The 18798-nt window shown below is 39.9% G+C and overlaps 1 protein-coding gene and 1 pseudogene across 3 annotated transcripts in view; one reads left to right on the top strand and one right to left on the bottom strand.

Moving 5' to 3' along the window:
* The window catches only part of TMEM45A (transmembrane protein 45A), a 132578-nt gene that overhangs the window by 64234 nt on the left and 49546 nt on the right, over positions 1-18798 (bottom strand). The gene's annotated exons all lie outside the window — the stretch shown is intronic.
* LOC140507279 (high mobility group protein B3 pseudogene) lies at positions 76-804 on the top strand (annotated as a pseudogene).

Below are 18798 nucleotides of genomic sequence, written 5' to 3'. Positions count from 1 at the left end.
AGATGGTAAGGTCTTTTAAAAGAAAATTTAGAGGCGGCTCTCAGGGAGTCAGCTAGCGCGAGGCTGGGGGAGTGCCTAGCCGAGCGTCGTGCCCTGCACTGCCCAGACTAGTGAACAATACAGAGTCCACCATGGCTAAAGGTGACCCCAAGAAACTGAAGGGCAAAATGTCAGCTTACACCTTTTTTGTGCAAACTTGCCAGGAAGAGCATAAGAAAAAGAATCCAGAGGTTCCTGTTCACTTTTCAGAGTTTTCTAAAAAAAAAAAAAAAAAGAGTGTTCTGAGAGGTGGAAGACTATGTCGGGGAAAGAGGAATCCAAGTTTGATGAGATGGCAAAAGCTGACAAGGCACGATGTGATGGAGAAATGAAGGACTGGACCAGTGAAAGGTGGCAAAAAGAAGCAGGATCCTAAGGCACGTAAAGGCCACCGGCTGGCTTCGTCCTGTTCTCTTTGGAATTTCATCCCAAGATCAAGTCTACAAACCCTGGCACATCCATGGGGATGTGGCAAAGGAGCTTGGCGAAATGGGGAACAACCTGAGTGACAACGAGAAGGCAGCCGAACTGAAGGAGAAATACAAGGATGGCGCAGATTCTAAGTCAAAAGCGAAGTTCGATGAGGCAAAGGGGCCGGCTAAAGCTGCCCGGAAAAAGGTAGAGGAGGAAGACGAGGAGGAAGAGGAGGACGAGGAGGATGAAGAAGATGACGAATGAAACTGTACCATATTCTGTCTCCATGTGAATATCATAGAGTAGGGGAAACACCTTCAAATGAAACACCTCTCGTTTGTGATGGTGTTGATGCCCTCATTAGGCTTAATTGGCTTCTGATCACACAGCTGCTCAAAAGTGCTTCTAGATAGACATTGTAACTGGTTTACATGAAGTGTCCATGGGTATCTCCGAGCACCCAGAAACTGTATCAAAGTTGTACAGAATTCCAAACATTTTTAAAAATGAAAAGGCGTTTGTGTTCTCCTCACTGTGCACTTTTGTTGTTGGTGTAAAACAAAAGCATTTACAAATGTTTTCAGGCATTTTTTTTTAATTTGTAAGGTGGTGTTTATATGGTGATTGGCTAGAAATTCTGGGTTATAAACTGTACATATCTATAGTTTGTAAAAACAACAAAAAAACCCCACACAGATTTTTGGGGTAGAGGCTTGGAGGGGGCATGAGGCTTGTCTGCCTTTCCTAGGGGGCTGCAACCCAAAGCCTACTCTGTGAGGGTAAACTGAAGATACACTGCAGTGGGTGTCCATTTAGCTTAAAAGTTGTCTTTCTGTATATATAGTGAAATAGTACCCAGTTCCCATTCTTAGGTGTCACAAAGAGGGGTGGAGGTCAGCTGGCATGAGAGAAGTGTCTGGATTTTCAGTTTTCTTTTTAGTTGAAGTGCAGTAGTTTTAAATTGAAACTGTAGAGTTTTGCCTTGTATCAGTCAAACAGAAAGCCAGGGCAGTGATACAAGGGGAAAAAAAACACAAAAAGTCTGTTCTTAAACACAATTTGAAAACTTTCGGGGGGATTTTTTGTATGTTCAGAATGCTGAAATGTCTTTTGAAGTAAAATAAACAGTATTACACTTTAAAAAAAATTTATGTCTTTTTATTTTTTATTTTATCTGTCTTTTGTTATTTCACCTTCATCTCCAAATATATCCTCACTCCCTACAGTACCCAACAAGCTATCCCCAATAAAGGGGAAAAACAGTTCAGCAAACTAACCATGGATGGTGCCTTACAGTACATGTAATAAACAGTCTATACTTATAGCCCCCTCCCTCTGCCATGAAGGGAGGGAGGGAGGTGTATTTTCTCAATTCTTCTCTATGATCAAGACACAAAATATTTTATGAAATATTCAAATGACTTAAAAGACTTGGAGCTTCTGCAATTAGTGGACAGATGAACAAAGAAGCAGGTGGTTTTTCCCTCAATTTTACGATGCATAACTGCCCCCCTGATACCCAAGTACCTTCCATTTTGGAAGTTTCTGCCGTTCAGCTTTGGTTGCTCTCCCAGATCCTGTGAATCAGTTGTCCTGTTGCCCTGAGCCATTTTCATCCTGTTCATTCCCATCTAGAGTTACTGATGGAACCTGTTTCACAACTATATAGCACCTCAAGAGGGCACACCTGAAGTTCAGCTCATTGGAAATTTAGCCTTGGGAGTCTGAAGGGAACAGAGAGCTGTTACACAACATGGGTGATGCTCCTTCATATCTTCCCTACCCCATTTGTCAAGCCTGCTCATACCTCTGAGAGCTGCTAAAGGCACAAGGAAAGAGTTCGTGTTGATTCTCACCCCACCCAGGTACGAGCAGTAGAGAAAAGGGTGGGTTTTTCCCTGTGTTGCATAATACTGCACAATGTTTACACAAGTCAGGTGTCTCTACACAATAATAGCCGTATACAATAAAATAAGCCAAACAACACTAAAAAAAGAATCTGTCCATAAAAAACTATCACACGGAATATCAAGTCATAATGTCCTTTGTACTTGTATAAAATTCACTGAGCCCAGTCTTGGCTTGCTGGGTAAGAATGCAAGGACTGAGCTAACTATAGCTTCAAAAGTTAAACAACATTAACTTTGTCATAACCATCAACTGCAAGTCTAAACTGAGCCAATGGACTTCCCCCCCCCGACCCGGTTTTACGGGACCTCTCCGATCATCAGCCATAAAGACGAGGCATAAAAATACTGCTGTTACTGTTTGTCTTTCATTCACAGAGGACCGTGACATCAGGGAGGTGATGCTATGACATGCAAGTGACTTAGACTTAAGTGAGGGAGGGCTGTGCAAAGTCACCAGCCTCACTTTCACCTCTGGAGCCATCTGAGTCTAGTGGCCAGACAGAGATCAGGATGACTAGAAATGGCCCAGGCATTGGGAGACCTCAGCCTTCTCAAGCTAAGGTCTTTAATAGGTCTCAGTTTGACTGAGATAGAGAGCATTTGTCCAAATGAAGCAGGATAAATAAATTTGTTTCCCTTGGAAAACTTGTGAATCTTCTTCCACTGGGCTTTTCTATAACTTTCTATAACTTTCTTTGATTGTGAATTCTCCATCTTCACCACCTGCCTCCCCCAAAACTCCCAAGCCCCAACTCAGTTCCAATCGCAAATTCTGCAGGAGGTCTTTCTGGATTTCTCTCTGTTTGTACCTTTCTTCTGATTTACCCTGTATATATCTTGTGAGTAAAGAATTGTTTGCATGATGTCCTTCCCATTAGACTGTGAGCTCCTTGAGAGCAAGGATCATTCTTGCTTTTCTTTGTATTCTCAGTGACTGGAACATAGTAAACATTTAATAAATGCATGTTGACTCACAGTGACTGATGACCTTCTAGTTTGGGTCTTCTTAACCTTCTGTATGTCACAGATTCCTTTGGTAATCTGATGAAACCTATGGACCTTATCTCAGAATAATGTTTTTAGATGCACAAAATAAATACAATTTTTTTAATTTAAAGATTTCTCTGAATGAAATTAATTATATTGAAATAGTTATAAAAAAGTTAAAGTTCACAGAGCCCAAATTACGAAGGTTTTCTGTAGTTCTTCAAAGTCCCAACTGGAAGAGAACAAAAGATCCTGTGCTCTGAAACCCTTTCCCTCATCTTGTCATATCCAGAGAACTCTGCTAAAGATACAATCAAGAGCAAGAGGAAGGAAATATTCCCCTCTAAACAACTTTAGAATAACACCTCAAATCAAATTTTAGCGTGGCAGAGACAACAAAAAGTCGGACGCTTTTCCAGTCTAAGAAGGCGTAAGAGATAGGCAGAAGTCTGTGAAGGTCTTGTAGAGGTCTGGAGCCCATACGTGCCTTTGTGACAGCAGACACTGCCACAACAGAAGCAGTAACATCAGGACTTCTCAGCCCAGAGACAGTAAGGGGGTCAAACAAAAGTAAGGGGAAGAGAAGTTGGAAAAATAAGCAAACAGCAACAAAAAGAATCTGTCCATAAAAAAACTATCACAGGGAAGGCCAAGATATATAAACTCAGAAGAAGACAACAATGTGAAGGCAGCTACAATGGAAGCCTCAAAGAAAAATGGTAATTGGGCACAAGTCAAACAAGAATTCCTGGAAGATAAGAATGGTAGAGGAAAAATTGGAAAAAGAAATGAGAATGATGCAATAAAATTATGAAAAGAGAATTAGCAACTTGGTAAAAGAGGCACAGAAAAAACATTCTAAGGAAAATAACCTGAAAAACAGAATTGACCTAATGGTTAAAAAGAAAAAGGCACAAAAATTCACTGCAGAAAAAGTCGACTTGACCAAATAGAAAAGGAGGTACAAAAAGTCAATGAAGAAAATAATTCCTAAAAATTAGAATTGGACACGTGGAAGATAATGACTCCATGAAACATCAAGAAACAATAAAACAAAGTTGAAAGAATAAAATGTGACATATCTCATCAGAAAAACAACTGATCTACAAAATAGATTCAGGAGAGAAAATTTAAGAACTATTGAACTTTCTGAAAGCCATGATAAAAGAAAGAGCCTAGACATATATTTCTCTTTTTAAAAATTTATTTATCTTTAGTTTTCAACATTAACTTTTATAATATTTTGAGTTCTAAATTCCCCCCCTCCCTTGCTCTCTCCCTCTCCCCAAGATAGCATGCAATATGATATATGCTAAATGTACAATCATATTAAACATATTTGCACATTGTGTGTGTGTTCATCCTTCATTGCCGAAGAAGACCATGCCATCAGAGAAATAATGACATGACTTGCACGACTTTGTTTTGAGTGAGGGAGGGCTGTGCAGGTTATCAGCCTCACTTCTCCTCTAGAGCCTGAATCCAGGATTTGTCAGGATGACTGGAGATGACTCAGGATGAGGCAATTGAGGTTAAGTAACTTGCCCAAGGTCACACAGCTAGTGAGTGTCAAGTGCCTGAGGTGAGATTTGAACTCAGGTCCTCCTGACTCCTGCACTGGTGCTCTATCCACTGCACCACCTAGCTGCCCCTATTTCCACATTAATCATGTTGTGAAAGTAGAAACAAAACAAAAGGAAAAAAACCACAAGGAAGGAAAAAAGAGAGAGGGAAAATAGTATGTTTCAATCTGCATCTGACTCCATACTTCTTTCTCCAGATGTGGATAGCATTTTCCATCAAGAGTCTTTTGGAATTGTCTTAGATCACTGCATTGCTGAGATAGACATCATATATCAAGAAATTATTGAGGGAAACTGCCCTGATATTCTAGAACTAGAGGGTAAAATAGAAATGGAAAGAATTCACTGATCACCACCAAAATGGAAACTCCCAGAAATATTATACCCAAATTCCAGAGCTCCCAGGTCAAAGAGAAAATACTTCAAGAAACCAGGGGGAAAACATTCAAATACTGTGGAGCCACAGTTAGGATCACACAAGATTTAGCAGCTTCTATATTAATGGATTGGAAGGCTCCAGAATATTACATTCTAGTAGGCAAAGGAACTAGAATTACGATCAAGAATCACTTACCCAGCAAAGCTGAGTGCAATCTTTCAAGCAAAAAGAAAATTGGTATTTGATGAAAAGACTCCAGCTGCATAGAAAATGTGACATTCAAACACAATACTGTAGAGAAGCATAAAAAAGTCAATAGGAAAGAGTAACAATAAAGGGCTCAAAGAAGTTAAACTGTTTACATTCCTATATGGGAAGATGATGTATGTAACACCCAAGAACTTCATCATTATTAAGGCAGTTAAAAGAAGCTTATATAGATAAAAGACATGGGTATGAGTAGATTATGTTGGAATGATCTCCAAAAGAAATAAAGGAGGGGAAAAGAGGGCTGTACTGGGAGAAGGGGAAAGGGAGAGGCAGAATGGGAAAAATGTTCTCACACAAAAGAGGTCTGCAAGGAAGAGCTTTTACAGTGGAGAGGGAAATGGGAGAGTGGGGAAATGGCAGGGAATGCTGAAACCTCACCATCATCTAAATTGGTTCAAAGAAGGAAGAATAAATACATACACTTAGTTGTGTATAAAAACATAACACCAATGGGAAAATGATAGGACAAGAAGATAAGAGAAAAGAGAGGAGTGATGATAAAGGGGAGGGAGAGTTAAGGGAAGCAATGGTTAGAAGCAAAATAGATTTTTGAGGAGAGATAGGATAAAAAGAGAGAGAAGAAAAAGAAACAGAAGATAATGGATTGGAGGGAAATACACAGTTAGCAATCATAATTGTGAACAGGAGTGGGATTAGATCACCCAAAAAATGGAAACAGGGAGCAGAGTGGATTAGAAACCAGAATCCAACAATATATTGTTCATAGGAGACACACTTGAAACAGAAAGACACATACAGAGTTAAAATAATATGCTTCAGCTTCAGTTAAAAAGGCAGGGGTAGCAATCATGATATCAGACAGGCCAAAATGAAAAAAGGCCTAATTAAAAGAGATAATCTGTGCATCCCCTTTGACCCAGCAATATCGCTTCTAGGACTGTATTCCAAAGAGATCATAAAAATGGGAAAGGGTCCCACCTGTACAAAAATATTTATAGCAGCTCTTTGTGGTGGCCAAGAACTGGAAATCAAAGGGATGGCCATCAACTGGAGAAAGGTTGATCAAGTTGTGGTATATGAATGTAATGGAATACTACTGTGCTGTAAGAAATGATGAACAGGAAGACTTCGGAGAGGCCTGGAAGGACTTATATGAGCTAACGCTGAGGGAAAGGAGCAGAACCAGGAGAACTTTGAACACAGCAACAATCACAGTGTGTGAGGAATTTTTCTGGTAGACTTAGCCCTTCACAGCAATGCAAGGATCTAAAAAATTTCCAATGGACTCTTGAGGCAAAATGCCTTACACATTCGGAGAAAGAACTATGGAACTGGATTACAGAATGAAGCAGACTCCTTTCTCTTGTGTTATGTTTCGTTTTGTTTTTCATGGTTTCTCCCATTCATTTTAATTCTTCTACGCAACATGATTAAGGTGAAAATGTATTAGTAAGAATGTATGTGTAGAACCCACATAAGATTGCATGGCATCTCAGGGAGGGATGGGGGAGGGATGGGAAAAGAAAGGGGGAGGGGAGGGCAGAAAATCTAAGATTTATGCAAGTGATTGTGGAAAACTGAAAACAAATAAGTTAATTAATAAAAAAAATTTTAGAAGAGATAATCAAGGAAACTACATTTTGCTAAAAGGTATCATAGACGATGAAATAATATCTAAAAAATTACATCATTTTTCTGATAAAGACCTCATTTCTCAAATATATACTAAAAATAGAACTGAGATGAGTTTGTAAAAATAAAAGCCATTCCCCAATCGATAAATGGTTGAATGATATGAACAGGCAGTTCTGAAAAGAAGAAATCAAAGCTACTTATAAGCACATGGGGGAAAAATGCTGTAAGTAACTATTGATTAGAGAGATCCAAATTAAAACAACCCTGAAGTACCACCTCACACTTATCAGAAATAACTAATGCTGGAGGAAATGAGGGGAAAATAGGTACACTAATGAACTGCTAGTGGACTTGTGAACTGGTCCAACAATTCTGGAAAACAATTTGGAACTACACCCAAAAGGCTACCAAATTGTGCATACCCTTTGATCCAACAATACCACTACTAGGTCTCTTCTCAAGGAAAAGAAAAAGGACTTTTATGTACAAAAATATTTATAGCAGCAGCTCTTTTTATTCTGGCAAAGAATTGGAAATCAAGGGAATGCTCATCAACTGGAGAATGGCTGAACAAGTTGTAGCATATGATTGTGATGGAGTATGATTGTGCTATAAGAAATGACAACGGGGGGGACTTTCAGAAAAACATGGCAACACTCATGAACTGATGCAAAGTGAAGTGAGAAGTACTGAGAGGTTACTGTGCACAGTAACAGCAAGGTCTGTAAGGCAGCTGGTGGCTCAGTGGATAGAGCACTGGGCCTAGCATTAGGAAGACCTGAATTCAAATCCAGCCTCAGACACTCCCTAGCTGTATGACCCTGCACAAGTCACTTAAACTCTGATTGCCTGACAAAAGGAGCTACTGGATCCACCTGAAAAGGAAATGGCAAACTACTCCGGTAGCTTTAACAAGAAGCCCTCCAGACAGTTGGTCCATGAGGGTCATGAAGAGTTGGACAGGACTGATTGATTAAACATCAAAAACAGAATGTTGTGATGATGACCAGCCATGAAAGACTTGGCTACTCTGATCCACACGATGATTCAAGACGGTTCCAAAGAACTCATGATGCAAACAAAAACGCCGTCCACCTCCAGAGAGACAACCAATGAACTCTAAGTGCAAACTGAAGTAGAATTTTCTCACTTTATTTTTCTTGTTTTCTTTTAATGCTGCTAATATGGAAACACATTTTACATGATTTCACATGGATAATTGATATCATGTTGCTTGCCTTCTCTGGGGGTCAGGGACAGAGTGAAACAGAGGAAGAGAACTGGAACTCCATTTAAAAAGCAAAGAATTAAAAAAAATAAATATTTTTAATTGAAGAAACAAAAACTATTTTTTAAATGGTGATTGAAAAAACTTTTAATTTCTTAAAAAAGAGAAAAGGCAAGGACTCAGAAGGGGCTGTCAGGGACTCTACTGTATGTTATCCCCTAATAATCACCACTACCCAGCCCCTTCAATGCTTCTGATGCCCTCAGGTACCTCAAAGCAAAAGAGTTTCCAAGGGACATATATAACATAATGTCCAAAGGAAGGCCACCAGACCCCTGGATCCACAAAGCTTTGCTGTTTGGAGGGGGTGGTGGTATAATGAGGGTGGGGAAGTATACAGAAAATCTACATATGAATTCTAGTTCCTCCATTAATTTGCAGGATAACTTTGGGCTACCCAATTCACTTCTCTGGGTCTCAGTTTCTTTAGTTCCCTAATGTGCAAAACGAAGGGGTTGCTTTTCTAAAGAATGTTAAGGAATGAAATCATTGTACCAATAAAAAGGGTTGGAAAAACTAGATAGCTGGACAGTAACCAACAAAACAGGTGGTACAGAGGCCATACTTCACACCACACACTGCAATAAATTCTAATTGGATCGGTGAGGATATTTTTTAAATTTGAGGGGAAAGGAACAGTATATTTGTTCAAGTGAAAAGAGAACAGTGAATCAGAAAGACCTAAATTCAAGTCCTGGTCTGCCATTTATTAGCTGTGACCCTTAGCAGGTTATTTGAGTGAAAAAGGAACCTCTTCAGTGCTCTAGGTTACACTGTAAGACAATAAATTGCAAAGTACCAATGCACATTGATAGAGGGAGGTCCTTAACAGCAGCGACACCAATGAAGTCACAAGGCCATTCAAAATAAATTGACATATATACATGTATACACATATAAGGCGTCATACCTGTATGCAAACACATTCAAATACATAACTATATGTATTTGTATATGTAACTATATGAATATATATAAGTCTCAAATGCAGAAAGGACATGCATTATCATCAAACAAGTGCCAGAAATTAACTGATGATCATATCCCTTTGTGATGTATGCCTACCACAAAGATCAAAGAAAGAGGAAAAGGTTTAATACAGGCAAACCTATTAGAGCAATTAATTTGGGGGTACTAATGAACAGGTTTTTGTTTGCTGGTTATTAAGTTTTTTAAGAAGTTTTTTTTTTTAATAAAACAAGGAGTTTGGTTAGATGATCATGAGGGTCTCTTGTAGACCTAACATTCATGATCCTATGAAATTCTCCCACCAGATTGTCTTGTTCTTCCTCCATCCAACACACCTATATTTTATAATTAGCAGCAGGTTTCTAGCTCAACGTACTTTTGTAAACTGCCTTCAAGTAGGGCAAGAGGGCTGGGCCTAGAGTCAGAAAAACAAGTTCAAATCCAGTCTTAGACACTTACTAGCTGTGTGACCCTGGGCAAGTCACTTAGCCTTGTTTGCCTTAGCGTTCTCATCTGTAAAATGAGCTGGAGAAGGAAATACCAAACCACTCCAGTATCTGTGCTGAGAAAACCTCAAACAGGGTCAGGAAGAGTCAGACAGGACTGAACAACAACAGGTAGAAAGCTGTGCCTCTTTAGAGTTATTAGCAGCACCTGATGCCTCCCAGTCCCTATAGATCAACTACCTTCCCTCAAAGAGGATGATAACAATAACCTCTGTCTACAGCCTAGAGCCTCTTGCCCCTGGGAAAAGGGAAACAACCGGTGCCTTAAAGGTCTCTCCATACATAAGGCTTTGGAAGTGCCGCCTCTCCACATGTGAAGATCTATAAGGCCTACCTCAATGCATCCTCTTCTGCAATGATTTTTCTTTTGGCTAGTCTTTTATCCAGGCCTTCTCCTAAAAGCTACTTTAATCATGCCCTCCTGTATTTTCAAATGGGTTAATTCTTGGCTCCTTTGCTACCTTCTTCTCTCTCTGTGGTCTCTGCTTGGATATAGGAAGCACACTTCCCCGAAAACTTCTCACCCCTGGACTAAAGTCTCCTGGCTCAACCTATTCAGGGTCATGGGAAACAATGGTTCTACTTTACTTCAGGTCCTCCTCTGAGTTCTGACATCTTGCAATTCCTCTCACCAGGTGACTCTGAAATGAGGTTCTTTTTCATTACAGTAGAGGCTCGTGGAGAGGTAGGGAAGGAAGGAAATTGACTCAGCCCAGAAAGCCATCTTACATAGGTTCACTGCTCTGATATATGGTCAGGATGGGGATCCTGTGAATACCCTTTGAGTCATCAGTACCACAGCTAGGTCAGTATCCCAAAGAAATTTTAAAACTGGGGGGGGGGGGGGGGGGAATCTATTTATATGAAAATATTTATGGCAGCTCTTTTTGTGATGGCAAAGAACTGGAAATTGAGGTATGCCCATCAATCAGTGAATGGCTAATCAAGCTGTGGTATGTGAATGGAATGGAATACTATTGTGCTATAAGAAATGACAAGTAGGTGGATTTCAGACAAACTTGGAAAGACTTATATGAACTGATACAAAGGGAAGTGAGCAGAACCAGGAGAACATTGTACACAGTAACAGCAACACTGTGCGATGATCAACTATGAATGACTTAGCTCTTCTCAGCAACACAACCATCACAGACAATTCCAAAGGACTCATGGTAGAAAATGCTGTCCACATCCAGAGAAAAAACCGATGGACTCCAAATGTAGACCAAAGCAGATGATTTTCACTTTCTATTTTTCTCATGGTTTTTTTTTCTTTTGGTCTGTTTATTCTTTCACAACATAACTAATGTGGAAATACGTTTTACATGATTGCACATATATAGCCTATATCAAACTGCTTACCATCTTAGGGAGGAGAAGGGGAGGGGAAGGAGATAGAAAATTTGGAACTCAAAGAAAATTTTCAAATGAATGTTAAAAATTTTCTTTATGTTTAATTGGAAAAAATACTATTTTTAAAAAAAGATGGAGATCCTGCTGCCTGCACCAACAAGCTAAATGACCAGGGCTATCTCACTGAAAATCCGTGTATATGCAGTCCTCACACAGACACAGCTTGAGGGACTAAGGATCTCTGGCTCACTCACATGAGCCTAGCTTTAATTCTCTCTTACCTTCTCTAGAGCTCCCTGTCCCAAATCCAGGCTCATTAATGATGTTAGCCCAGATAGATGACTGGGGGTGCCACAGGCTATCAGGAGCCTAATATTGGTGTCCCTAAGAATATGACATTGTTAACTGACCCACAATTCCACTGGCTCAGTGCTATCTCACCTTCTAAAGATCACCCCAGTCTTTTCCAGGACTGAATTCAGCTCCCCTTCTGTTCTTTTGGTTGGACATTCAGCTATGCCAGCCTATCTGTTAACCTAGTCCATTTCAATTGCCTTCTAATTAGCCTACCTGCCACAAGTCTCCACCCCCCCACCCCCGCTCTAGTCCACCCTCCATTCAGCTGCCAAAATGATTTTCCTAAAACACAGGTCAGACCATGTCACTTCTTACCACCACTCTGACTCGGTAAACTCCCCTGTCTTCCTATCATGTCTCAGATTAAGTATAAAATCTTCTTTGGGGAATTCAAAGCCTTCAATAATCTGCCCCACACACAGCCACCTCTCCAGTCTTCTCATACCTTGCTCATCCCCACGTAGTCTGAAATCCAGTGACATCAACCGCCTTGCTGTTCCTCAAATAAGACACTCCACCCCCAGACTGGGTATTTTCTCTGGCTGTTCCTCATGCCAGGAATTCTCTTCTATCTCCTGGCTTTCTTCAAGTCCCTGCTAAAAATCCCACCTTCCTTCCTCCACTCTGAGATGACCTCCGGTTTTATCCTTCTTTGTACATAGTTGTTGGCGTGTTGTCTCTCCCAATAGACTGAGATTCTCGAGGGCAGGGATTGGTCTGTGCTTTGTTTGGGGTCCCAGTACTTAGGACAGCTCCTGACACTTCCTAGGTTGAATGCTTGCTGCCCGACTGGCTGACATCAGATGTCAGACCACACTGTCGGGGGACAGAACGCTCTTGTCAACCACTCTTTCCACTCTTCATGTAAACCTTTTTTAAAAAAAATCTCTTCCCAATTCCAAATGGACATCAGCTAGTGAAACTCATTTACGTACACAGGGCATATTATGGGCTCTCCCCTCTCTACCATGGCCCACAGACCAGAAACCTCCACCCTCCTGCACTTAGACGTCCTCCTCTATGCCACCAAATGCTCTCCCTTCCTTCCTTATATCCTGCAGATGTAGCATCTTTCTTGAGACAAGGCTCTGGAACACACCTCCTCCTCCCCTCCAACAAAGTATTTCCATCTTCTATCAAAGATACTGCTCAGTCAAGAGCAAATTCTCCCAATTTCCACACATTAAATAGCACCAATATCTAATGCAATGGAAAAGCAGAGGACTGAGTCCAAAAGACAAACTGATACTGCCCAAGGAAGGCTAACGTCTCTTCCTCCTGTTGCCTCCAGGATGGGCAGGGATGGCATTATGGGTTCAGACCACAGACCAACAACAGGAGGCATGGGATGGGTTGTAAGCAAGACCTGCCCCAGGCATTGCTACATTCCTCCCAGAGCTTACTTGCTATAGCTGTTCCATCAAGCTCTGCTCCACAATTACAATACCTTCCAAAGTGACGTTCCTTTGGGAGAAGTCAAATTCATGTCATAGCAGGGTGTAACAGCTTCTGATACAAGCACTCCCAAGAGAACAGGGAACAGCTGAAAGGTATTGTCAAGAACATACCTATCTCTAAGTATAATGCTAAATGAAAAAAAAATGGAATTTTAATGAACTTTCAGGACTTTGTTTAAAAAAAAAACTAAACTTAATAGAAGATTTGCCACACAAGAGCCAAGAAAAATGTAAGGTACATGCCAAAGACTAACTATAAGGGACTCAATAAGGACAAGCTGTTTACTCTTTATGTATGTAAAATATATGTCTAACATTATTAGTAATTGGGTAGTTCATAAGAAAGATTGCAGTAGACCTGAGTATGAAATGCCTTTAAGAAGTAAAACTGTTTAGGAACAGCTAAAAAGAGTAATTATCTTATACAAATGAAGTATAAGAGGTAGAACCAATATAAAGGAATTAGATGAGTGAAGAGGGCTGTTAGTTCTGCAAACCTGCTTTCATGGGGAATTGGTTCAAGAGGGAACAATACAGACATACATATATACATACATATATAGGAATGTGTATGTATATTTATAAAAGTTCTAAATTCAGAAGAAATAAAATTGTTAGGGAATAGGGAGAAGGGAGAGGACAAGGGAGTATTTCTAGAGAGGATATGGAGAGAACAGATTAAGAGGGGGTAAAGGAGGGTATAGAAGGCTTAATGGGAATGGAAGGACAAGGAAGGGATCCTTGGAGGGGGACAGGTTAAGTAATAGAAGGCCTAGGTAGAGGATAGAAGTAAAGTAGAGGACAAAGATCAGAAGCAGAATTTGTTAGGGAAAGTGTATGTTTATATAAGTATGCATCTGTGTATATATGCATATATGTGTGTATATATATTAATATATCCATGTTTAATTGTAGTCTGGGGGGAGGGTAAGGAGAAAAAAGAATGAAGTAAAAAATGCACAGTAGAGAGCAAAAGAAATTAACAAGGAAGCAAAGAAAATTGGACAGCTCCCAACATAATGTGTAGTATTTATTATACAGGCTTTCATGAAATGGAAATTTACTGATACATATTTTAAATCCTCTCATGTTCTGCTGTGCACATAATGTGCATTTTTCTTTTTTTAATTTGTATTTAAGTTTACAATAGGTTTCTTTTTCTTATCTTGTGTATTCAAGTTTCAGTAATAAAAAAAACCTTTCTACTTGGTTGTGTTTTTTTGTTATAAGGGAGGGTTTCCCTAAAGTTAGAAAAATCATTGGGAAGTAGTGCTATTTTTTAAAAGAGCATCCATAAAATATTGTAAAAGAGACAAATAACAAGGTCAGAGATAGCTGTTACAAGACAAAGTTATTACCTACAACCCATGAGCCACATCCTCAAGCAGCTTATGACAAGGCCAGTAAACAACATTGACTGTGTACACACATCAAAGCACAGGCACATATGGGAAACCACCCTGGGGTCTAATCCAATACAAAGGACAATATTATTCTTTCTAGGAAAAGGTCTTATCTAACCCTCTGAAACCTCAATTCAACGGCCTGCCTGAATGCTACAATGATTTCTGTTAGAGAGGCAGAAGGGTATAATTACAAGATTAGACTTGCAGAAATGGAAAAAGACAAATGCTGAAGGGGATGTGGGAAGATCAGGACACTAATGCATTGTGGGTGGAGTTGTGAACTGATCCAGGGATTCTGAAGAACAATTTGTAATTATGTACTGACAGGGCCGGGAGGAAAGGACCTATTTATACAAAAATATTTATAGTAGCTCTATTTATAGTGGCAAAGATTTAGAAGTTGAGGGGATGTCCTCAATCAGGGAATGGTTGAACAAGTTGTGGTATATGATTGTGATGGAATACTATTTTATAGGAAATGATGAGCAGTAGGATTTCAGAAAAACCTAGAAAAACTTAAATGAACTGATGCAAAGCGAGGTGAGCAGAACCAGGAGAACAGCATATACAATGTTGCAATGTTGTAGAATGAAGAACTGTGAGTATCTTAGATAGTCTCAGCAATACAATGATCCAAGACAACTGCAAAGGACTCATGATAAAAAATGCTATGCACCTCCAGAGAGAAAGAACTAATGGAGTCTAAATGCAGATCAAAGCATACAATTTTGCACTTTATTTTCATTGATCTATGTTTTTTTTCACAATACAACTAATATAGAAATACGTTTGCATGACTGCACATGGATAATTGATGGGGTGGTTGGACCTGGACTCCAAAAAACCCTAAAATCATGTTTAAGTAACCCAGACCCCTCTCCCCCACCCCTGTGAGAAAACTCTCTCCTTGTTACAGGCACAGAGTTGACCCTGTAATTCCTCAGAAAAAAGCTATCTCAGGGGTGAATGCCCCAAGGACTCTTTCTCTGGTTCCTGCCCAAGGATCTTGTCTCTGGTGCCTTCTCCAAGGATCACACTCTGGCAACCCTTCTAGCTTGTCCCCTCAACAAATTTATCTATGTTGCTGCCCTGCATTTCCCCATGCATTCCAGCAGCAGCACCTAGACTACTTTCATAAGATGCTGACCACTCCCTAACCCTACCCACCCTATCACCTAATGAGCATATTTGGCACCCTTTCATGGTTCCTTTTTGTATATAAGCTTTATATCACTCCCCTCAGGTTGCAGGTTTCCTTGGAACTTATGCTTCTAATGGCATCACAATAAACTTTGTCACTTGACTGGAAGATAGTTTGAGTGTGTGCATTCGTTCTAGGCCATTCTGCCTTGTACCCTGAAATTGCTTATCATCTCACAAAAAGGGGAGGGGAAACGGAGGGAAAGAATTTGGAACTCAAAAAATTTTTTAAATGAATATTAATAATTGTTTTTACATATAATTGGTTTAAAAAAAGAAGATATGTGTGTATACATATATATATTACTCCTCCCCTGCAACAAAAAAACGATGTTTGACTTGGAGTCAGGAGAAACCTAGACATATATCCTGGCTCTGACACTTAGGAGGTATGTGGCCCTGGGCAAGTCAAACAATTTCTCTTAGCCTCGGTTTCCTTACCCATAAAATGGGACTGACCTCTCCCACTGACATGTAGTGAGGAAATTGCTTTGTAAAGCTTAGTGCTCTATAAATGCAAACTATTATTATCATCTATGACTCTTGAAAGCATGAAAATCTCATTAAATTTATGACAACTATTCAGATTCCCTTTTTCTTGTTTCTACAAGACCTCTTATGAGTCAACTCTACTTCCACGTTTGCCATATCCTCTAAAATAAACTGCCATCCCCTGCCCAAGCTGTATTTAAAGGAATACATAGGTCTTAATTACAGCCAAATAACCAGGTGAGGTAAAAGCCAGTCTGGTTCTCCACAGGTGGGGTTTTAAACAAACACTTTGAGAGATATCATACACCCCAGGGAGGAAATGCCCAGTAACTGTTGGGCATATTTCTGTTTTCACAAATATCAATTTTATTCCAAGGCAGTGACACTCATCCCACCCCTCTGATGGCTTCCGATCACTATCCTTCAAACTGCTCCTCATTCCCTAAGACATTATTGTGGGGAGGGGGAGGGTTAGGCTGGTAGCCAGAGAAATAGAATCTCTTGATTTAAATTTACAATTAGATGAGGAGCTGTAACCCCAAAATGGGGGTGGGGTGGGGAGAGGGAGGGAAGGAGGGAGAGACAGACATTGAAAAGGGGGGAAAGGGAGGGAGAGAGAGAGAGACAGAGGAGAGAGAGAGAGAGAGAGAGAGAGAGAGAGAGAGAGAGAGAGAGAGAGAGAGAGAGAGAGAGAGAGAGACTATTCTTATGCTGAATCCTGTGAAATTTCTTGTGTTTATAAAGCCCTAAGGAAGGTTACTCATAAAAGCACAGTCAAATAGAGAAGGGAGTCAGGTGGAAGACTGTAGAATGAGGACGAAAGCAAAAGACAAAAATTAGAGAAAGAAAGTGCAAGGCTTAATAATACAAGTCAATACCACTGACCCAAGTCTTCAAGCAGCCCAGTACACACAAGATTTCCCCATGTAAACACAACATAGCACAGACACATTTTTGCCTTCAAATCTGGAGTATCCTTTGCCCCAACAGGCATACTCATCATCACTGGAAGTATCCACCCATCTTTCCAGAGAAGTGCATCCCTATGCTAATTTTGAACTGTGTGACAACACAGAAGACACACCCTTCCCCCAAGCCTGCTAGCATCCTGCCAGATAGTAGTAGAGATTCCTCCTGATCCTTTCTCAGCAGTAAAACTGATGGCTTTGTTGTGCTCACTAAAGGTATTAACATGAACCCACTTTTTTTCCCATAGTATGATCAGGATACATGGGGTTATAGAACAGTATCTTTAGTGGGTCCACCATGCTTGACCTCTTAAGTATTCATAGACTCATAGATTTAGAGCTAGAAGATACCTTGGAAATCACCCCTATCTTCACTTTACAAATGTGGAAACTGAGCCCTCAATAGGCTCAGTGATTTCCCCGAAGGCATACATGTGATAAGTAAGAGGGCTAGAATATGAATCTAGGAATACAGGAATGGTAAGCCTTCACCTTCAAGTGAAGGTGCCACATTCAAGAGCATTCTGAGTCACGCTGACATGGCTAGCTAAACAAAATGGTTCAGAAAAGTCAGTCGAAGGAAAAGTTATTGAAGCTAGATATAGCAACAAACCTAGAGAAGAGGCAGAGATGATGCTGAGAAAAAAAGGAAAAAGCATTTCCTGCCCCTTTCCTGGGTACCCAGTTTTTGCCTCCCCTAAAATATTGCTTTTTTCATACTTTCTTCTCTGTACATTTCTGAAATCACGGGCTTTCTAAATGTTCCAAATTATTTCACACCTTTGCAATTTATTGTATATTGCCTTTTATTCCAAAGGTACAAAGAGCTACTGGAATATTTCCTTTGAGACTTCAGTTTTCTCTCTAGAAAATGAAGGAATTTCAACCATTCTAGAGAGCAATTTGGAAATATGCCTGAGGGGTATAAAAATGTGCACATCCTTTGACCCAGCAATACCTCTTCTAGGGCTCTATCCCAAAGAGATCATAAAAATGGGGAAAGGATTCACATGTACAAAAATATTTAAAGCAGCTCTTTTTGTGGTGGCCAAGAACTGGAAATCGAGGGGATGCCCATCATTTGGGGAATGGCTGAATGAGTTGTGGTATATGAATGTAATGGAATACTATTGTGCTATAAGAAATGACAAACAGGTGGACTTCAGAAAAACCTGAAGAGACTTATACGAACTGATGCTGAGTGAAGTGAGTAGAACATTTTACACAATAACAGCCACAGTGTGCAAGGATTGTTTTATAATATTTAGCCCTTCACAACAATGCAAGGTCCTAAAACATTTCCAAAGGATGCGATGCAAAATGCCATCCATATTCAGAGAAAGAATTCAGAATGAAGAGACTATTTTCTATTTTGTTATGTTTTGGTTTGGTTTGGTTTTTTTCATGGTTTCTCCCTTTCATTTTAATTCTTCTATGCAACATGACTAACATGAAAATGTGTTCAACAAAAGTTTATGTGTAGAACCCATATAAGATTGCATGCCATCGTGGGAAGGGAGGGGGAAGGAAAGGGAAGAAAAATTTAAAACTTATGGGAATGATTGCTGAAAAATGAAAACAAATAAATTAATTATCAACAAAAAAAAGACAATGAAGGGATTTG

Source organism: Notamacropus eugenii, chromosome 5 (genome assembly GCF_028372415.1).
Source record: "Notamacropus eugenii isolate mMacEug1 chromosome 5, mMacEug1.pri_v2, whole genome shotgun sequence".
Lineage (NCBI taxonomy): Eukaryota > Metazoa > Chordata > Mammalia > Diprotodontia > Macropodidae > Notamacropus > Notamacropus eugenii.
The sequence above is the reverse complement of the archived record's forward strand: the minus strand, read 5'-3'. Positions and strand labels throughout refer to the sequence as shown.